Source organism: Littorina saxatilis, linkage group LG17 (genome assembly GCF_037325665.1).
Source record: "Littorina saxatilis isolate snail1 linkage group LG17, US_GU_Lsax_2.0, whole genome shotgun sequence".
Taxonomy (NCBI): domain Eukaryota; kingdom Metazoa; phylum Mollusca; class Gastropoda; order Littorinimorpha; family Littorinidae; genus Littorina; species Littorina saxatilis.
Genome location: NC_090261.1, coordinates 7,490,195 through 7,513,623, shown reverse-complemented (window position 1 = coordinate 7,513,623; position 23,429 = coordinate 7,490,195). Strand labels below are relative to the sequence as shown.

Here is a 23,429-nt window from a genome sequence, read left to right as displayed (position 1 = left end):
GTTCTAAAATGGCGAAAACCAGACGCATCCCCTGTGAAGTGATGATTCAAAAGTGAAAAAATGAGTCGTTCGAGAGGATCAAGGAAAAAGAAGAGATCAGAAAAGCGATTTTATGCTGTAAGCAGTGGAAGGACTGTTGGAATATTTGATACATGGAACGAGGCGTCGAAATCAGTGACGGCATTCCCAAAGGCAACTCATCGTTGTTACCAGTCGTTGGCCGCAGCAAAATGCGCGATGCGGCAGGCTGGAATTGAGAATCCAGTTATATTCAAAGGTTCTTCAAATGAGCATCAGAACTTTGAAGGAGAGGATGAAACTAGAGTAGGTGAGGAGGATGAATTTCAAGATGAAACAGCAGAAAACCGAAGCGAAACCACGGTTGAAGGACATGACGACACGATTCCCTTGACAACCCAAGAACAAAGATTCCAGAATTGTCAAGAGGATGATCAAACACTCGTGAAAACACTGATCAACGGTGAAAAAACTGAGGAAATATCTAAACAAAGAAAACTTACATGTTCTTCATGCAAAAGCAAGATTCCATGGATGCACACCAAGTTACCAGTGTATCAGCTGTGCTTATTCGTAAGAACGCAGAGAAAGTTCACCTGCGAGGATTGTGCACAAGCGATGTTGGACGAAAAGATTGTGGAGGACGTCAGTGAAATCCTCACCGAAGAAGAAGAATCTCTTGATAACAATCATGCGATTAAAAACAACAATGTCATCCTGCTACATGAGTTGCAGCTCTTGAAACTGGAACAGTCTGAGGGCAAGAGAATGATACAGAACATGGAGAACGCGATTCTCAACTTGGCCGAACAAATCCAGCTGACAAATAGAAGTCACAAAGAAGAGATCAAGGAACTGACTGACATGTTGTCGACACACCCCAAGACGAGACAACAAGATGTGACAACTCAAACGACGTATTCAGATATCCTTACGTACAGCACATCCGTAAAAGAACAACTACATGAGAAAAAACAGAAGGTTCCAAAGACCACGTGCCAACCTCAAAAGAATGGAAGCATGAACCATGACATCAGCATCGAAATGACACCAGAAAAGTCGTGCACAAAACCAATGACGTCATCAGGAATAGAGGTGAATAAAAGGGTTGATCAAGTCAGAGATATAACATCGAAATCGCCATACGAGAAGATGGAAAACAAAGACCATGAAGCCGAAAAGGCAATGACGTCAACAACATCGAACAATCTGACGTCATCAAGAAATCCTCGTGTAAAAAAGAAAAACAAAAGCCCGATCAGCGTGTTGAAAAGACATCGCCGTGAAGATTCTTTTGACTTTGTTGATTCAACAGCGAGTGAGTCCAATTCAGATGAAGATCAGGAAGACGTTGTGTTTGAAAACCTGTCACGACAAGAGCACAGAGAGGAAGAAAACTCTCTACCAACAGTCTACCTCATTCATGACAGTGTATTGAAACATGTCGATCCAGGCCGAATGCAAAAAACGTACGGTCTGAAGATAGTAAAAAAACATGTAGTGAACATCAAGGATTGCCAAGAAACAGTGGAGAACATTCACAAAACTCCAGATGCAATTATGTTTCATGTCGGGGTGAATGACATCAAGAAAGAAAAAGGTCAGAGAGCGGCAAAAATGATGACCAAATGTGTGGAGGCAGCCAAACAGCGATTCAAAGAAGCCAAAGTTGTCGTGAGTAAGATCATTCCAACTAACGTAATGGATCTGAACACTCAACGAGAGGTATTCAATGCTGTGTGCGCAGCAGACATGGCGGAGACAGGAATTTCCTTTGTCTCACATGAAAACGTATATTCGCTGTCGAACAGAGACGGAATACATCCAACGATGAAAGGCGCGGCAGTCCTGGCAAGAAACATTGGCCAACACCTTGACCATATTTTGTGGGAAAGGCAGGGAAACCATCACTCAGAACACCAAGCTGCCAGACCAATCCAACAACATACGGGTCATTATCATCGCCAATTTCATCACCAGTCTCGCCCACCACCATTTGAACGACGACACCAGCAAACGGGAAGACAGAGAACATGGGAGAGCAATGGAAGATGGAGTGGACATCATCATAGTCCACCAAAGAGAGATTCAGCCTTCATGCATCCTCACATGATGAGACCATGGAACTGGAGTCCACAACCACGACCACGCGATAGATATTTCTTTTAATAATATCGTGATAGATATTTTGTTCGTTAATAACGTATTCGATTCTTTCAAAAATGTTAGTGTTACGACGAAGGTAACTTTTCATACAAACCATACATGTTTGATAGTAGTACATTCAGTATTAATGTTTTGTCGTGGAACCTAAAAGGGTATAAAGAAACAATCGACGGACAAACAACCAACAAATTGCAGGATGATAACGTTATAAAATCTTTATGTGGATATGACATTATTATGCTGGAGGAGATGCACCTGGACGAGGACCATGCCGAAGAAGTATTTCTATCAGGATTTGTAAAACGTCACTTTTATAGAAAGAGAAGAACAAATGCAACCAGTGCTTCTGGGGGTATTAGTTTATTCATAAGAGAAAACATATCTTCAAACTTCCAAATCCTACAAAAAAGCAACAGTGACATTATTTGGCTGAAAGTTCAAAAGGATAACAAAGAACACGACATTTATTTAGGGTGTGTATATATTCCGCCCGAATCGTCATCCTTTGGAAAAGATTTTACTGAGGAATTGTGGGACAAGTTAGAGAATGACTTAGATGAATTAATACCCAAAGGTAACGTGATCTTATGCGGAGACTTCAATGCAAGAACGGGTGAACTGATCGATTATCTAAAGTTAGATAGCGAAAGTCTTAGGTATTCTTTGCCATCAACTTATTGCTTTGACTATCTACATGAAAGACATTCTTCAGATAAGGTCATACAAAAACAAGGTAGAAGGTTGATAGATTTGTGCCATAATAATAACATGTATATACTTAATGGAAGGTCCTTGGGAGACTTAAGTGGGCGATACACATGTTATACACCCCAGGGTTGTAGTGTAGTAGACTATTTTCTTTGTTCTCAGGAACTAATCAAGGATGTAATACATATGAAAGTAAAAGATTTAACTGTATATTCAGATCATTGTCCTTTAGAACTAAGAATTCGAATTCCGTTCAAAAACAAAAATGCCAATGTTAAACCTAACATCAATTGTAAACATAATAAATGTTCAATTAATAACCAAGGAAAAGCAGAAGATATAATATATCAGTGGGACAGCAATTCACAAGTTAAATTCAAACAGGAGTTAGACACACGAGACATGAAACATTTACTTCAGAACATAAACGACGAAATTGAAACAATGCATACATGTGAAGAGAAATATTACTCAGACGAGTGTGTTAACAATTTAACAGACAAAATAACAGCAATGTTAAACACGGCTGCAAAAAAATGCTTGAACAAGAAAATCAAGAACCGCAATTTTACGAAAAAGAATAGAAAACATAAAAAATGGTTCGATAGTGACTGTTTTTTACAAAGGAGAGAATTAAAATCATTATTAAATGCTCTAAATAGATACCCTTATGATGTAAATTTATGTCAGAAATACTACTCAAAAAGAAAAAAATACAAAGCAATATTAAAGAAAAAGAAAAGGATTTTTAAAGATAATTTAGTAAAGAAATTGAATGACGAATTTAATAACGATCCAAGTGCTATGTGGAAAACTCTAAAAGATTTAAAGACGATGGGTGAAGTCAATACAACTAAAAAATGTGCAATCAATCCAATGAAATGGATTGATCATTTAGAGAAATTGATAGGAACAGAAACTAAAGTTTCTGATGAAAGAAAATACATAGTAAATGAGGAATTAAAGAAGATGCATACACATTGTTATACACCTATTTTAGATGACCCCATAACAGAGAAAGAATTAAAAAAAGAATGTAAAACGTTGAAAAATAAGAAGTCATCCGGAAAAGATAGAATAACCAATGAAATTATAAAAGCAAGTTTAGATCATATGACTAAAATATTAGTTAATCTATTCAACATTATTCTTACAAGTGGTAACTATCCTACAGAATGGAAGACTGGAATAAGTGTACCATTGCATAAAAAAGGAGATCCAATGAATCCGAGTAACTATAGAGGAATCACTCTTAGTAGTAATTTGGGAAAATTGTTTTGTAAAATCATAAATTCAAGAATCAACAACTTTTTAGAAAAAAAGAATATTTTGATAAAAGAACAAGCTGGGTTTCGAAAAGGATACCGAACGATGGATCAAATATTCATTCTGAAGAAAATTGTAGACGATATTATCAATACTAAAAATGGTAGATTATATGGATGTTTCGTAGATTTTCAAAAAGCTTTTGATAACGTTTGGCATGATGCACTTTTACTTAAGATATACAAAACTGGCATAAGAGGTAAATGCTACAATATAATCAAAAACATGTATATTAATACAAAGATATGCACACAAATGCAAGGTGGATATTCACCAGATGTATTGGTTAAAAAAGGAGTACATCAAGGAAATACATTAAGCCCAACTCTTTTTAATATTTTCATTAATGATATAACAGATGGAATGCCTGACGTTGATTCGCCATACATTAACCAGAATACAAAAATATCGTGTCTACTGTATGCAGATGATCTAGTACTTCTTTCAAAATCAAAAATAGGATTACAAAATAAGTTAGATTATCTAAATAACTATTGCCTACAGTGGGGTTTGAAAATTAACATAGAAAAAACAAAAATTATAGTATTTTGTCATATAAATCCAAAAATGCACACAATATTTAAATGTGGAACTGATGTAATCAAAGTAACAGATCAATATAAATATTTAGGGGTCATATTCAACAAGAATGGAAATTTTGATACAGCTCAAGATCATTTAAGTAAACAAGGTAATAAAGCAGCACATTCTCTCCGCAGAATTTTCAGCAATCAAAACGTGCAAATAGACACAATGATACATTTATTTGATTCACTTGTAAATCCGATATTAACATATGGCACTGAAATCTGGTATCCGTTTACGTTTAATAATAAAATAAAACAAACAAATACTGATCATTTCTTTGGATCATGTTTATCTAGCAAAACGCCTCATGAATTTGTTCATTTCAAATTTTGTCGATTCCTTCTTGGAGTTCATAGAAAAGCTATGTGGATACCTGTACTGGGGGAATTAGGAAGGTTCCCTTTAGGATTAAAAATGTTATCACAAACAATAGCATTCTGGGCGCATATTCTAGACTCCAAACAAGATTCGTATATACATCAATTATATGACTCAATGTTGCTCCATCCGACAGAAACGCCATGGCTACAATTTGTTAGACAATCTCTTTGTAACTTAGGTTTTAGTCACGTTTGGCATAACCAATCTACATTAAATGTACACAAATTAAAGTTTGCCATTGACAAAAAACAACAAGAGGAATATATAAGATACTGGACAAAAGAAAAATCAGATACATATTCCAGACTTAAGTTTTATTCTATGATCAGTAAATCTTACGAAATGCAGTCATACTTAATACAAATTAAGAATAATAAACACAGAAAGATGTTAAGCAGATTAAGGACTAGCACACATTGTCTAAAAATTGAAAGTGGAAGACATCAGAATATCCCTAAAGAAAATCGTCTTTGTATTGAATGCAATGTCATAGAAGATGAAATACATTTTCTAGATAAATGCAATAAATATGTTAAATTAAGGGATGAATTTAAAGAAGATGCTTCACATATCAATATGAAATATGCTAACAAAAATCCAAGTAACTTATTTTTAGAAGACGAAGTTCAAGTTCGTCTTGGCAAATTTGTTACGGATTGTTTTAGCATTGTATAATGCATTATTATTATTTGTTGTTTGTTGTGTCAATAACTTTACTGGTTCATGACAATAAACATTATTCTATATTCTATTCTATTCTATTCTATTCACACACACACATACACAGATACTCACACACACACACACACACACACACACATACACACACATAGAGACACAGAGAGATAGCGAGCGAGAGAGAGGCGCAGAGACAAAGACAAAACTTGTCAGTGTGTATGTTTTCGGTTGAATACTGTTGTTACAGCCTGGAACGTTTTCTGCAAACTGTATTGTAATTATGAAAACATGTACCTCTGATCGCAAAACTAATAATAATGATAACTTCATCCAAAGAAAACGTTTCATTATGCATTACTTTGTTTAAAAGACAGGGGAGATAATGTCATTTCAAAGTGCAGCCTGTATACATGTATATGCGCGACTGCTGTACAAACATTGAACATATTGAAAACACAAAATAATGATAATAAGGGTATTTGCAGGTAGTATAATCAAAAGCATAGAAAAACCCGTTAACATTATATGACAGCAAAATATCGAGCCGTGTGTTATAATGAGCTTGACTGAGTTTGACATTACACACGGCTTTTTATTGTATCATTTGCACAACGTATAGAACAAACAAAATGTGACCCTCCACCACGAAATGAGTCGCATGTCACCTCGTCACCTTAGTCACAGGCTTATAACTCAAACAGTTTTCGCTCTTTTCTAAAACGGTTTTCACCACTGGATAGAGCATAAAAAACTCTTTAGGAGAATGTAAAAATATGAAAATCATGCAAAGGTGACATGCGACTCATTTCGTGGTGGAGGGTCACAAATAGTTAGACACAGAAGTATGGAGAGACAAGGGAAGGATAGGTCAGCTTGTGGGGTGGGGGTAGGGGCAGGAGGAAGGAATAACTTCTCGGGAGAGGGTTGGGTGGACTAGTCGAGCTGGCATCAGTGTATAGTCTTGGAAAACCGGGAAAGATTTTATGAAGGGGTCCAGAAGAAGGTCGTTTACTTAGAATGTCAGGCTAGAAAGAGGTCTAAAAATAGCACCCAACGATTTTGACCTCTCGCAGGACGATAACCACAAAGCTTTCATCTTTTCCATTCCAACGTCTGAAGTAGGTCTGGTTTCCAGAACGCTGCGAATTGAAGAAAGCAATGAATTTAAAATAGGAGAGGACGGAGGCAGACACAGACAGTCTTGAGTCGAGCGTTTGAAAATGCCTGAGCCTGAAGGCGGGTGTACCTTACACCTCTTGGTATCAGTCCGCCTTAGAGTTGAAGACGACAGTTTGCCAGATGGCCAGAATAGCGCGCTGCATTTTCCTGCATAGAACTTCGGCGCGTCCGCCGCGACGGTGCCCGAGCTAAACATTGGCGGGCACTGCTCACAGCCCGGCACACGGCACTGTAAACATTCCCCGTCCCTTCACCTCTCTCGCCACCATCTGCCCTACCCTTGGTCTCTTGGCTACAGACTGAAAGAGGACGAAACGAAAGAGCGAACTACTTTTTCCACCCACTGATTTTGAAAGCAAGAAGGCTCTGATGTTTAAGGACACTCACATGAATCACGCACGGTGGACGTTCACAGAACTTCTGTCGACTGAGGGCACTGACCTTAAGTATTCTATGACGTCACACCATGTCTAATTGAAGTCTTTTTCTTGTCAAACGTAACCTGGTTTGTGTCTCACCGAAGATTCTAAGGATGGGGTTTTGGTATTTAAATTAGAGTGTCGGATTTTGTTTCTAGTACTCCGGCGTGCTATGTTAAGATGCCTTGCAAATGGACAATCTATCTGTATTCCCGCGATGCAAATGTAAGTTCCGTTGGCGTATCTGCAACCTCTCTCTCTCTCTCTCTCTCTCTCTCTCTCTCTCTCTCTCTCTCTCTCTCTCTCTCTCTCTCTCTCTCTCTCTCTCTCTCTCTCTCTCTCTCTCTCTCTCTCTCTCTCTCTCTCTCTCTCTCTCTCTCTCTCTCTCTCTCTCTCCCAAATGAAAGGTATAACTATGTCAATGTAATTTTGTAATTTTAGAGTTCTCCTTATGTAATTCCTTAAATGGACATTGTGTTGCATTCCATACAATGTATTTCTGTATTTTATATGATTGAATTTATATTTTTAATGTGCGTCTGTCTTTATGTGTTGTATAATGGACAGGTTGGAAGAATAGGCTTTGCCTAAAACCTTTATCCTTTTGTAATAAAGTTCTGAGTCTGAGTCTGCGTCTCTCTCTCTCTCTCTCTCTCTCTCTCTCTCTCTCTCTCTCTCTCTCTCTCTCTCTCTCTCTCTCTCTCTCTCCGCCAGAAGTAAAGCGAGAGAGAGAGAGGGAGAGAGAAAGAAAAAATCAAAACTTGACTAAATGTAAAAAGGGTGCGGGGATAGGACTGGGGGAGTAACATTTACGGCAACGGAATCCATTTTGTCGTATTTGTTCTGGTGTGTGTTTCACCTTTTCCGGCCATTACAACATGGCCACCAAACACTGGATTCACAGCGATTTGAACAACTGGAAAGTAATTGTTCCCGGACGCCTGCTGCCATTGTTTTCCGCAAGCCATTGTTCGAGTCAGAGCCATGCAACGAGTTATACCGACTATGCCAAGGTCTGTTAGCAATTGTCTGCCTCCTCTCTCCCTCTCCAACCGCACCCCGACCCCCTCCTCCACCCTCAAGCTACCCGCTTGTTTCATGGACTGGGTTTTATATCAACCTACTTATTTGACAGCCTGACATTTGACGTCGCGCGGTCATGGTAGCAATTGGTAGGAAAAGGTGATGTCATTCCCAAGCTGATCCTCACCCGTCAGCCATTGACGCCACAAACACTTCAGTGCTCCCCGAAGTTTCGGAGCCATCGTATTTCGTCCAGCTAACAGAAAAGTGGGTTACTGTGTTATGATATGTGGCTGGGATTCGGGATTTGATGAAGTGTACGGGTTTGAGAGGAGTATGTAAAAATGTCATTCGGGGTCCAGCTTATTTGAGGCTGTCATACGCTGTCGAGAGTTGTGTCGATTTTGGTATCAGTCTTTTTGTGGAAACAAACGGATGGAGAAAAGAGGTGCGGGAGGGGGGGTACTAGAGTAAGTGCGACCTTAGTTTCAGGGGGAAGGGACGAAATTCAAAAACAGATAGACTGCCAACGTTAAAAAATATCAGAATCAAAAACCCATAGAATTGCAAGGTTATTGGAACGTGTACGTAACATTTACAGTTCGTTGACCCAGTGGTGTTAAGGAGACAGACAGACGAACAATAATGGTACAAATAATGAACTTATCTCAAAATCGTCAATGAATCTCGCATTCAGGATGACGGCGGGGTAATCAAGGGAGAAGGGACGGACAGAGACAGTCCATGCCGCTCTCGTGCACACACGATCCAGGGGCCCGGTAGCTCAGTTGGTAGAGCACTGGATTTGTGATCGGAAGGTCGCAGGTTCGAATTCGGGCCGGGACGGACACGGGTCAACTTTATGTGCAGACCCAGAGACGGAAGCCATGTCCCACCCCCGTGTCATCACAATGGCACGTAGAAGACCTTGGTCATTCTGCCATAAGTGCAGGTGGCTGAATACACCTAAACACGCAGACACCTGGGTAGCGCGACTCCGTTGCTGCTAGCTTTCCACTGGGAGGAAGCAACCCGAATTTCCCAGCGATGGGACAATACAATACAATACAATACAATAACTTTATTAATCTCTAAAAGAGAAATTACATTGCTGAGCGTTTGTGTCCGTAATAATAACATACATAAAACATTCAAAATAAACATTTGTTCTTTGTCCTGAGAAAATATAGCACATTGGTTATCACATAAGAAAGTATATTAAAAATAAAGTAATGAAAATGAAATGAAAATGAAAAATGAAATACAATTAAATCCAATTAAATCCAATCCCGTCTAATCCAATCCAATTAAATCCAATCCCGTCTAATCCAATCCAATTAAATCCAGTCCAATCTAATCTATTCCTATCCAATCCAATCCAATCCAATCCAATCCAATCCAGCCCAAGCTATAATTATACTTCATAATCTTAAACTGAGAACTGTAGTCTATTACTTGTAAAATTCGAGACTGATTGGTACAAATTCCAACCAGTCTCTGCCTAATCTCAGATTAAGAGCATCTTTGGGCGACATCTTGGGGAGGTTATCTGCAATCAGTGAGTCTGGGATGTCTATCAACCGTCAAAGTTTCAACTAGAATGACGTCACTACCGGTTTCCTGCTGGCAACCACGTCCCGTTCTACAGGTAAACGCTTCTCTCATTATGAATTTATGGAGCATGGTAAATAGCGCGCAAAGATAAGAACCTCACCTGTGCTCAACTTATTCCTGACTTTGGCACGTACCAGTATACCTATACACTTTACCTTTTTTTTCTCTCCCAGAATGATTCTTATGTTCATGGGCAACGGAACATTTTATATAATTCTATGTTTTAACTAAGGAAATCACGGACTTCTGTGTCAGAATTGTGGAATACGCACGTAAGCAATAGACGCGTAGGATTTATACTCAGCTCTTCTCTGGAACGTTTCTTTTATCTAAGGCAAAGAAAATAGGTCTGTTTACGGTAACATAGGCCAAAAAAATAGGGTCGGTAGGTCGGGATTTTTTTTTGTTTTTTGTTTTTTTTTTTTGTCCAAAAAACCATATTTTTACGTTATTTTGCCAAAAAAACACGATTTTTTTTTCCCCACAAATGCCAAAAAAAAGTCTAGGGTCGCGCGAAAAAACTAGGGTCGGTCGGGTTACCGTAAACAGACCTATTTTTTTTTTTTGGCCTAAACACAACTTGAACTAGAAGTTAAAGTCAGCACAGAAAACCAAATGATTGAAAGAAAAAAGTACATGCAGAAACAAACTCTTCCTACAACAGTTGCTCACATTCATTAGCTTAATAAGAAGGAGGAATCCCCCGGAACTCTCAATACCCTGCTAGCCTCGGTTTTTTTTTACCACTATCACAAGCCGTGCAGGTTATAAATCAACAGCTCGACCGACGATAACACTGCACTTAATTTACCACATCAGCAACGAAGAAGATTAAAGAGACGTTTAATTTACCACATCAACAGCCAAAACGATTAAAAGACGTTTAATGTAACACCTCGACAGCGTCTTACACCCCGGCGCCTTTCATCCGACATAAACTGCAGACGTTCAAAGCTAGATCAGAGTCTCCGCACAGACACCCCCCTGTGGTTTTATCGGAATTTACTCTCCGCCCCCAATCTCTCTCTCTCTCTCTCTCTCTCTCTCTCTCTCTCTCTCTCTCTCTCTCTCTCTCTCTCTCTCTCTCTCTCTCTCTCTCTCTCCTCTCACTGAGTCTCTTTCCCGGCCTCTCACTTTCCCATAGTTCTCCCCCCCCCTCTCTCGTCTCTCTCCCCTATCCTCTCTCACTCTCTCTCTCTCTCATTCTCTCTCTCACTCTCTCTCTCTCTCTTTTTTTCTCTCTCTCTCTCTCTCTCTCTCTCACTCTTTCTCTCTCGCTCTCGCTCTCTCTCTCTCTCTCCTCTCACTGAGTCTCTTCAGTTCCCGGCCTCTCACTTTCCCTTAGTTCTCTCCCCCCCCCCTCTCTCTCTTCTCTCCCCCATCCTCTCTCACTCTCTCTCTCTCTCTCATTCTCTCTCTCACTCTCTCTCTCAGTCATTATCTCTCTCTCTCATTCTCTCTCTCTGTCTGTCTCTCTCTCATTCTCTCTCTCTCATTCTCTCTCTCTCTCATCAAGTTCTCTCTCTTTCTCATTCTCGCTCTCTCCCACTCTCTCTCTCTCTCTCTCATTCTCTCTCTCTCACTCTCTCTCTTTCTCTCATTCTCTCTCCCGTATCTCTCTCTTCTCTCTCCTCCCCCCTCTCTCTCTCACATATATCTACACACCTCCACATGGACGGGACAGCTGTGTCGACGGAAATCAAAGAGATGGCGGCTGAAATGTGCACGTGCCGTACGGAAAATATCAGTGCTACCTGCGGCTTGCTGCTCGGGCCAAGCGTGCACACGTATACATCAATGGCAAAAGCTTCTCTCGCCTTTATCTCTATCATGCGATAGAGAGCACCTCTTCCTCTGCAACGATTGCAATATTACATCGCTGGCTGATTGCTTGGAGTTGTGGAATTTGAGTAGTCTTTACTGAAGTCCATTCCTCTAGGCTACGGGCATTCTTGAAATTATTTCACAGATCATAGTATCTGCCTTGCTGTCTATAGCCCCGACTGAAGACAGTAACTCGGTGTTCTTCTGAAGGTCAAGTACGTACGTCCGCTACACCTGTTCGTGCTCATTCAAACTTCAGGTTTTGCAAGTTCTTAATTGTGTCTTCCCATCTCCAGATTATGTTGGAAATTCACAATCACAAAACCACAGTGTTATAACGAGTCCCACAGGTATATTGATATCTACAAGTTAATATCCCCCTTCACATAATTTGGTTGAAGGCTTGTATGATGATTTGCTTGTGATGGTCCTGTTCACAATCATCATGGAATCACCAGTTTCTGAGTGCTGCAACTTGCCTTCTCCTTTCAGTATCCAAAAGCCACCACCAAAAACAGCACTAAGCTGAGCTTGAGGGATGGAAGGGTGGGGGCGAGGGGACATCTAAAGACATTACGAAGCGACAAATTTGATTTGCTGTGAACAGCGTTAGCTGAGTTTTTCGTCCAAAGTGACCTTTTAGTCGGCATTCACAGACAAGCATTTGAGTCAGAGATTACTGACTGACTGAAAGGCTTCCAGTCAAAGAGACTATCCAAGCGACTATTTCGCCATGGGCAGTATAAAGGGAGGGAGCTATATGGAACAGGGGTGGCAGGGAGGGTAGGGCGGGGGGGCGGGGGGGGAGGTGAGGGAAAGAACATTGATGCAGACAAACCATGTTTCACAGTGACTGTGGTACTACATGTAGTACCTCCAGCAAAACGATGTCAACAGTCACATCTCGCTCCAAGAACCAGCGCTCAAACAGACGGAGGCCGGGGCTGCAGGAGCAGTCCATATTGGCGATGACATGAAATCCAATTAGGTGGGCGACTAACAGATTGTGACAAGATTCCTCCTGCTTTCTGCCTTTCCTGTCGGAGGGGGGGGGAGGGGGGGGGGAATCCCCACCCTTGCCTGAGAAAAAGGAAGGTTTGTTCCAACCCCGCTCCCAGCGTTTTTCTCTGAGTGTGCTTGAAGAACATGGCTAAACACCAAAAGTCACTGGTTGCCGAAGACTGCATTGTGTTCTGGGCGAAGACTGAGACAGTGTGGATAACATATTATGTTTACTATTGTAGTATGGAGCTAGCTAGTTTTTCCCTCTAATTAATGGTGAATAAATAACAAAATATTTAACAACTTACAACCGAAGCCATGTATCTGTAAGACTCGTCGGTCTAATTGTGTCCGTACCTCAGTCAACAAAGAATACTTTAGTTAAATCAAGCTTAATAAAAACAATAAAACTAATTTGATAGGGAAAAAAATAATAAAAAGACCTGCTCGTTTAAGTATTGATTTATCGATTGATTGATTGATTGATTTATTATTTTATTTTATTTTACATGATATAAATATAATATGAATAAGTTTTTGTTGTGATATTAGGATTGTAAAATAAGACATCTCCGTTTGTAAGCCCTAATATCTCAGAAAAAAAGCTGATTCCCACAAAAAAGAGAAGAAACAAGTCGCGTAAGGCGAAAATACAATATTTAGTCAAGTAGCTGCCATTTTTCAGCAAGACCGTATACTCGTAGCATCGTCAGTCCACCGCTCACGGCAAAGGCAGTGAAATTGACAAGAAGAGCGGGGTAGTAGTTGCGCTAAGAAGGATAGCACGCTTTTCTGTACCTCTCTTTGTTTTAACTTTCTGAGCGTGTTTTTAATCCAAACATATCATATCTATATGTTTTTGGAATCAGGAACCGACAAGAAATAAGATGAAAGTGTTTTTAAATTGATTTGGACAATTTAATTTTGATAATAATTTTTATATATTTAATTTTCAGAGCTTGTTTTTAATCCGAATATAACATATTTATATGTTTTTGGAATCAGCAAATGATGGAGAATAAGATAAACGTAAATTTGGATCGTTTTATAAATTTTTATTTTTTTTTACAATTTTCAGATTTTTAATGACCAAAGTCATTAATTAATTTTTAAGCCACCAAGCTGAAATGCAATACCGAACCCCGGGCTTCGTCGAAGATTACTTGACCAAAATTTCAACCAATTTGGTTGAAAAATGAGGGCGTGACAGTGCCGCCTCAACTTTCACGAAAAGCCGGATATGACGTCATCAAAGACATTTATCAAAAAAATGAAAAAAACGTTCGGGGATTTCATACCCAGGAACTCTCATGTCAAATTTCATAAAGATCGGTCCAGTAGTTTAGTCTGAATCGCTCTACACACACACACACACACACACACACACACACACACACACGCACATACACCACGACCCTCGTTTCGATTCCCCCTCGATGTTAAAATATTTAGTCAAAACTTGACTAAATATAAAAAATGAAAAGAGAACTGCTCGCATTTACGTCATCATCGTCCTACTTTGAATGTCTATACATTTTCAACAGTTTAAATTATATTAATAATATAAAGCTGTTCAGCTTAAATTAGACGCATAACCTGAAACAACTGCAAAATACATATATATATCCGCCATGCGTATATATGGGAGATAGCAATTAACCTCAAACCCACGCCACCACACTCATTGCCAAGTAAAAAATGGTGTTCCGAAAACGTGTAGATTAAATTTTCCCAGGAAAACTTCGTGGTCGACGACTGACTCGGCATCAGTGTACAAAGCGCGTGGGCTACAATTTGCGTTTTAACCTACAGAACACAAAAGATGCATTGTTGTTTGATTGTATTGCCAAGCTCTTGACTCGATTTAGACCAACTCCCACTCTCGCATTGGATGTCAGGCAAATGGCGGACGGTCAGTGGTAAAGGTTTGACAGAGAAATTTAAATTGGCTGTCTTGCGTGGGAAGAAAAAAGTAATGTAATTTAGCCGAGCGTAGTTTTGGCCTGACAATGTCTGAGACTGAGATTAAAGCGGTTGTGCTATGGCGATGCAAATGAATGACAAGAATACTTGATTTAAATTGTTGTCTCGTCGTTGTTGTCCTTGTTGTTGTTGTTATTGTTGTTGTTGTTGTTGTTGTTGTTGTTTTTGTTGTTTTTGTTGTCGTTATTGTTATTGTTATTGTTATTGTTGTTGTTGTTGTTTTCATCCGTCGCGATATAACCTTCGTGGTTGTAAACGACGTTAAACACCAAATAAAGAAAGTTGTTTTCGTCGAAGTGGTGTTAAATGCTTGCTGTGATCACAAACGTGCACGTAAACATGTTAATTCATAATGTTGTAATGTCTATTTTTTCTTTTGGAAGAATCAATTATTGATTTTTTTTCTAGCGTTCGATAAGTTCATTTATACTCATACAGTGATACTGTCATTTCTACAGGGAAATTGAGAAAAGGTGGAAATAAAAGCGAAATGGTTAACAAGCCTATCACCATGTCTTATTCAGAGACTTGGATAAGATATTAAGCATAAGTTTCCGACGAGATATTCACTAATGAGATTCGTAAATATGTCAGTACACATTAATGGAGCGTGTTTGAATACAATAAAGTTGGATAAACACAGGGTGGTTTTTTTTGATGAAGAGAAGTTTTCCACACACAAAAAAGGGAAGGGGGAGGGGGAGGGGGGGTGCAGGTCAGACTTCTAAATTAAGTTTTCCCTTTGTTTTGTGCTAGAGTGTAGATTAGTGTTTAACAGTTTTATCTTTGTTATGGCTGCCGCTGACCATGTCAAAGATGACTGCCATCATGATAACACGCACGCACGCACGCACGCGCACGCACACGCACACACACACACACACACACACACACACACACACACGCACACACGCACGCACGCACGCACGCAAGCAAGCACACACACACACACACACACACACACCAGCAAACAACACCTTCCCCCTCCACCCACACCAACCACCACCCCCTCCCTCCCACACAGCACACAACAATGACAACTCACCGACACAGGTGACGAAGCAGTAGAAACGGCGAGTGTAAGCACAGGCTGGCTTGTCCACGAGTAATCTCACAAGGGTAGGCAGGAATACAAAATACTCCAGGAAGGGCCGAGTGATTGGCACCGGCTTCTCTGATCAATGGCACATCGATAACAGCTGATTGGCAGCCTGCTGGAGATCGATGAGCGGGGTACCACAAGTCACAAAGTTTGTCCTCGGTTTATTTTTTTTCTGTTTTTGTTTTTTGTTTTTTGGTTACCGAGGGTAGGGCGAGTCGGCTCCTGCTTTCATTGTCTCGTAGATGTCACGTCAAGAAGTTTGGGCCGAGGAAAGTCAATGTTGGATCGCTTTCTGTTCGGCCGGGTTTTCAGTTTTCTGTTTGTTTTTGTCTGGGCATCAAGAGTTTGTCTTGGAACAGTCGATGGTTGTGTAGTTTCCCTTTCTTCTTTTCGGATTTTGTTTTTGTTTTTTGTTTTGTTTTATTTTCTTGACACTTTTGTTTTGTGGGGCAGTCTGATATGACGGTGTCAGGAGAGCGCGCCACGAGTGCCAGAAATATGTATGGCAGGCGGTAAGGTCCACAATTAACACTGAGTCAGTAGCTTTCTGTATTCTTCTCCCCGATTTGATTCAGAATCAAAAATGTCAATGATCCTGTTCGTACAAGCCTTTAAGGTTGTTTTGCCTTTAGTAATAATTCTTCTTCTTCTGCGTTCCCGGCCTTTAGTAATAATTAAATGTCGGTTATGCTATTGTACAAAATGCCATGCACACTCATTTCTTTGTCCAGTGTTTATCCCCGAAACCTTTCACAATTATAGATAGTGCGCCTTGATGAAGTATTCAGTTGTGCAAATCTTAAATGTCAAACACATTCTATTCAGAGACGTGTTTCGTGTACATCTGGAACTTACGAGTTTCTCAGTTACAAGCAGTACAGTTACAGCGAAACACACAGCGCATCAGATTTTGAATTAAAGACTTGACTGCCGTTTTACAGCAGTATCTGGAACTCGTGTTTCCACAACACACAATTAGACGTACAATCTCACACACAACAAGCTGCAATCCACAACTTCAATAGCACATAGAACGCTCTTTCTTCTGTTGGTTCTGTAGCAGAGGTCTTGTGTTGTGTTCATATGTTAACACAAGCGGCAATCCACAACTTCAATAGCACATAGAACGCTCTTTCTTCTGTTGGTTCTGTAGCAGAGGTCTTGTGTTGTGTTCATATGTTAACACAAGCGGCAATCCACAACTTCAATAGCACATCAGTAGAACGGCCCTTTCAAGTTTTTCTGTTGGTTCTTTAGCAGAGGTCTTGTTTTTGTTCACACATTCAAGCGGCAATCCAGAACATTAAAACGGCACACCGAACGCCCTTTTTACATGAAGTCAAGTTTTGTTTTCTGTTGGTTCTGTCTTGTGTTTTGTTCACACATACAAGCGGCAATCCAGAACTTCAAAAGCACACAGAACGTCCTTTCTTCCTGTTAGTTCTGGCAGTAGTAGAGTTCTTCTTTTTCTGTTCACACACGCAGTCAACTGCCTTTCTGTATTGTGCGTTGCCCACTTGTACAGTGGAGTCACGTTGCCGAGGATCAAAGCCCTCAAGCAATGGGGAGGAAAAGAGATGAGGGCAGAAAGCGGCCGGCACTCGGGGACAGTGTCAATCCTCCCTTGACAACCTGGAGAGTTGAAACGATTGACTGGGTCGGAGCTGTGCCCCCCTTGCTGGCTGGGGGACAGAAACAGTCATTTTCGTTAGTGATGCTGTTATTATAACTTCGTCAGTCACGCTCATAAGAACAATACCTATCTCAGTGTTAGGCATTTCTGGTGTACAAAAGCTTATTTGGGTTGTTATGCACTTGTGCCGATTGAAAATGTTGCTGCCAGCTCTTTAACTCTCGCTTATTCCGCTTCCAACCGCTTGAGATAGGCAGTTTGCAACTTACTACAAACACAAGAGAGGCAGATGGTTCAAAAACCGAAAACTTTTTTCACGTTTTTCTCAAAACTCTAAAAAAAATGACATAGGAATGCAATTATCTTATGAGCATGACGACTTGCTGTTATTGTTTTTGACGAACATAATGAAATGCACTATACTATATATAAGGTTGCATGTAGATAAACAACCAAGGGGGACATTCAGAACACAATCAAAGGCTTTACTGTAAAGGAAGTGATTAAAAAGAAAAGACATCGAAGAAAGAAAGAATGATGGAAGGAACGAGTGATGCAGACCAATATCTACAAAGAAATAAAGCAGAAAGTAACACAAGAAAATTTGAGGTAACCCACAACAGGAGCTCTCCTATAAGCACGTCATTATAGTTCTCCTTACTTTATTATTCAGTCAGTCTTTCCTTAATTCCGTCTTTTTTCCGTAATTTACTATTAGTATTTTGTACATCTAATTGCGAGACTGGGGAAGCTGCCAGTAGCCCAGTGTTCGTTGTGTGATCACAACTTCATCTTTGCAATCGTCGTCGTTGTTACTTGTAGACTTATTTTAGTCGTAGAAGTCACAATTTTAACACAGAAGTAAATGTGTGAAGAGTCATTCGACTGAACGATTAAAAGTGTGATGTGTGACGAGCGACAAAGAATGGGCAAAAGACGCAATAATTTCAGAATCGACCCACCCCCCCCCCCCCCCACCCCCTAAAAATAAAACTTTAAAAACATCACGCACACACAAAAAAAACAAAAATCAAACAAACAAGATCGCAGACCAAGAAGGAATCGCGGATACAAGATTTTAATGTTTACGAAAGTTGTGTCAAAGTTGAATGGACACGCCCACACTGGACATACACAGTGACACCCTACGTGCAACACGCAGAGTGGAACTAGGTCAGTGTGTCTATTCGCTCACTTTTCTCGCTATCGCACCAACTGCTCACATCACAAATGACAAAAGAGAAAGTGAAAGTGGCACACCTTAATGGAGACATGCATGGATCAGCACTGAAGTACATAGAAGTGACCGCCCTGATATGGCCCTTTGTGGTCGGCTGGGCGTTAAGCAAACAAAAAACCAAAAAACAAACATAGAAGTGCTGTATGATTACTTTGGGGCCACGTCTAAACTGGCTGACAGTTTTAATTTATCACGATGTTGGAGTAGGCAGTTGCATGCATGGTGTGGTCACTTCAGACATGCAAAATAGACGATGACGTGGCACATCTCAGTGGACAGAGAAATGAACAAGTATACGGTGCAGTACTGAAACTTTGCTGTTACCCATGTCTGTTGCTTTCCTTCAAAGTCACGGCATTTTATGACCCTACAGCGAAGCCAGTCGCTGTAACTACACAAAGGTTAAAGGGGACTCATATCTAGTGGCAGACCATAATGGATACAGAAACACATCTGAGACATTCCGTCAAAAGGAATTCAACTCCTAACATCAAAAACACCACGGCCGCAACGACGACGAAGAAGAAGGAAAAGAAAAAGAAGATCGGACACCAGACACTGGTACTTGAGTCCAGTCCATTCCAGCCTCTTCTCTGGAACGAGAATTGACACCCCTCACACTCTCAAACAATTCCTGAGGACAGTTGCACTAGAAGCCGCTGAGACCGAAAGTGACAAGTCGCAGTTCACAGACAGAGAATGGAACTTAAAATGGAACAGCAAGGTTACTTGAGTGCGGTCAATACATCGAGTGAGTCTTATTTCAAAAGGATTACTCATACTCAAACGTCAGTTACAGCTCTCTGTCAGCCTCAAGAGAGATGTGGAAGTGATTGACACTGGAACAAATAACGATATTGAGCGGCAGGTCGTCACTTGAGTGGATGTAGTAAATTGGGTCTTGTCTCTCAGTAGGAGTACAGCTGTTCTCATGTGACAACTACAGTAAACTAAATCAATCTCGACAGAAATGTGAAGCGACTGACACACAACGAAACAACAATAAAGAATAATTAATGTAAATGTAAATGTAACGTTTTGTTTTGTCAATAATAAACGTTCCAATTATTTACCATTCAGCTTTGTTTTTACATTTAGTCAAGTTTTGACTAAATGTTTTAATAACATAGAGGGGGAATCGAGACGAGGGTCATGGTGTATGTGTGTGTGTGTGTGTGTGTGTGTGTGCGTGTGTGTGTGTGTGTGTGTGTGTGTGTGTGTGTGTGTGTGTCTGTCTGTCTGTCTGTCTGTCTGTCTGTGCGTGTGTGTGTGTAGAGCGATTCAGACCAAACTACTGGACCGATCTTTATGAAATTTGACATGAGAGTTCCTGGGAATGATATCCCCGGACGTTTTTTTTTCATTTTTTCGATAAATACTTTTGATGACGTCATATCCGGCTTTTTGTAAAAGTTGAGGCGGCACTGTCACACCCTCATTTTTCAATCAAATTGATTGAAATTTTTGTAAAGCAATCTTCGACAAAGGCCGGACTTCGGTATTGCATTTCAGCTTGGTGGCTTAAAAATTAATTAATGACTTTAGTCATTAAAAATCTGAACATTGTAATTAAAATGTTTTGTTTTATAAAACGATCCAAATTTACGTTCATCTTATTCTTTATCATTTTCTGATTCCAAAAACATATAAATATGTTATATTTAGATTAAAAACAAGCTCTGAAAATTAAAAATATAAAAATTATGATCAAAATTAAATTTCCGAAATCGATTTAAAAACAATTTCATCTTATTTCTTGTCGGTTCCTGATTCCAAAAACATATATATATGATATGTTTGGATTAAAAACACGCTCAGAAAGTTAAAACGAAGAGAGGTACAGAAAAGCGTGCTATGCAGCACAGCAAAACCACTACCGCGCTGAACAGGCTCGTCAGTTTCACTCCGTTTTGCACAAGCGGCGGACTACGGTCATTGTGAAAAAATGCAGTGCGTTCAGTTTCATTCTGTGAGTTCCACAGCTTGACTAAATGTAGTAATTTCGCCTTACGCGACTTGTTTTATTCTGAATTTTGGAACGTTAGTAGGCGGTCTATCTGCTTTTGTAATTTAACGATAAAGAATAGCACAAGAGTTAGAGTGAGGTAAAGAAACTTTCGCAATAAGAATGAACTGACCGATACATACTTGAACAACGCGTTTTGAGTTGCACAGCAATTTGAGTTGCCGTGAAAAAATGTGGTGTTCTATCTGAATAAGAGTATAACTTTTCCCTCGTTGCAATTTAAAGCTGTTCATCTCAACAGTGATGTGAAGATCGACGCAGACTTGAACAACGACACAGCAGCACTGCATGCATGAGGATCATTTTTGTGGAGCAGGAAACCGAATCTTCTCCTCTAAACAGAATAATCTTTCTCTGATGTTAAAACTGATAACTGTTAACCTGAACAGAGATGTAAGAGTAACTGACATAGATGGTAGAATTCAACAACGTTATATATATACGGCAACAGGACATCTTGGATGCGGAAAAGTACATGAATTGAGTATTCTGTTTGAATAGCAGTACCGGTTTCTCCGATGTTACATTACTTTTAATCGCAACCTATACTGATTATCAACGTTATATATTGACACAGAATGAACAACGGTGGGTAAATCAGAGTAAAGAAGAACGTTTTCTCCGATGTAACACATTGTACAATTCTGTCCTCTTGAAACTGGGGGACTGCCACAGACTTGAGCAATGATAGAAGACAATGACAACGTGAACGCGGTACGGAAATTGAGTTGTCTTTGAAAAGAAATATACTGTTACCGCTGTTACGACATGAAACTTTATATCGACACAAATGTGAAGGTAGAAGCAAAGTTTCAGTCTGGACGGCAAAAGACCCCCCTTCCCCCCCCCCCCCCTTTAAAGAAAAACCGCATTTCAAATTTAAACTTTTAGCCTGGAAACTTGGCAAATATTGTGTTTGCTGCCAGAACCACTGAATAACAACAACGACTTTAGAAAAGCAAAAGTGACGATAGCGAGTCAGACCGGACAGAGAGAGGGAAATCGAAAAGCAGCGACTGAAAGAGACCGGCACGGTTGGCCTAGTGGTAAGGCGTCCGCCCCGTGATCGGGAGGTCGTGGGTTCGAACCCCGGCCGGGTCATACCTAAGACTTTAAAATTGGCAATCTAGTGGCTGCTCCGCCTGGCGTCTGGCATTATGGGGTTAGTGCTAGGACTGGTTGGTCCGGTGTCAGAATAATGTGACTGGGTGAGACATGAAGCCTGTGCTGCGACTTCTGTCTTGTGTGTGGCGCACGTTAAATGTCAAAGCAGCACCGCCCTGATATGGCCCTTCGTGGTCGGCTGGGCGTTAAGCAAACAAACAAACAAAAGCGACTGAAAGAGAAACTTGTCGAAGTATAGGATAGGCAGGTCGATGCCTGCATCTTCAAACTTGGACACGTCGTGTATTCATGAACGTCTGCAACTTTTCCCCACACAAAAATGATCACTTGAAAGCGAGATACGTGCACCAGCCTGGGCAAAGCTTCAAGATTCAGAGTGAAGAATGTTATTGCCAACGTAAGACAACCGAGGAAATGGAATAAACAACAACTTGACAAATTTCAAGTTATATCAACACGTGAAAAATGTTGGGATGAGGAAGTCAGTGAAGTGTGTATCTTCCCTCGCACTTGTAAACTTTATAAAAGTGAATCCAACAAGGTTACGGCGTATGCCACAACGTCTTACTATACATACGCTGACTAGTTGATAGCTAGAGATGTGATTTGCTCACACTCGGGACATTTTATAAAAGTGAATCCAACAAGGTTACGGCGTATGCCACAACGTCTTACTATACATACGCTGACTAGTTGATAGCTAGAGATGTGATTTGCTCACACTCGGGACATTTTATAAAAGTGAATCCAACAAGGTTGCGGCGTATTCCACAACGTCTTACTATACATACGCTGACTACTTGATAGCTAGAGATGTGATTTGCTCACACTCGGGACATTTTATAAAAGTGTATCCAACAAGGTTGCGGCGTATTCCACAACGTCTCACGATACGCTAATTCGCATAGATAGAGATGTGATTTAGCGAGTGGTCATAATATAGTGTTTAACTTACACAAATATCATCAAGAACATTGGAAGATCATCATGAAAGACACACCAATAACATGTTTCCTGCACCAATTGTATAGAAAAAGAGACAACCCACCTGCGAAGTATGATCGAGAATGAAGTCGTCTAATCAGTTGTCATCACACTTTCTGCCTACTGTCATGGTGGAGACTGAAGTATGACGTCACCGTGGGACAGTGACAAGCACATGGGACACACACTGACAGGTAAGCGTATAGTTTTCCTCGGCGAAGCTCGGCACTTTTCGTTCTGTCACATCTGCTCACCATCACAGACCGTAGAACAGAAGCTAAGTCTATTTTGTTAAAACTCTCCGTTTAACCGTCCAGTTGTTCGACTATTTCAGTCTCTCATTCTCAATGAAAGTAAATTAGTCTCACAACACTCAATGAAACGATTAATTTCAAGTTCAGTATTCTTTC

General features: G+C 40.3%; 1 protein-coding gene across 1 annotated transcript in view; it reads right to left on the bottom strand.

The window, feature by feature from the left end:
• The window catches only part of LOC138952736 (uncharacterized), a 141,946-nt gene that overhangs the window by 118,073 nt on the left and 444 nt on the right, over positions 1-23,429 (bottom strand). The window contains exons 1-2 of the mRNA XM_070324453.1: positions 23,084-23,429; positions 15,955-17,693 (exon numbers count right to left, since the gene is read on the bottom strand). The exon at positions 23,084-23,429 is cut by the window's right edge and continues 444 nt beyond it. The gene's annotated coding sequence lies outside the window, so the exon portion shown is untranslated. The remainder of the gene's footprint in view (positions 1-15,954; positions 17,694-23,083) is intronic.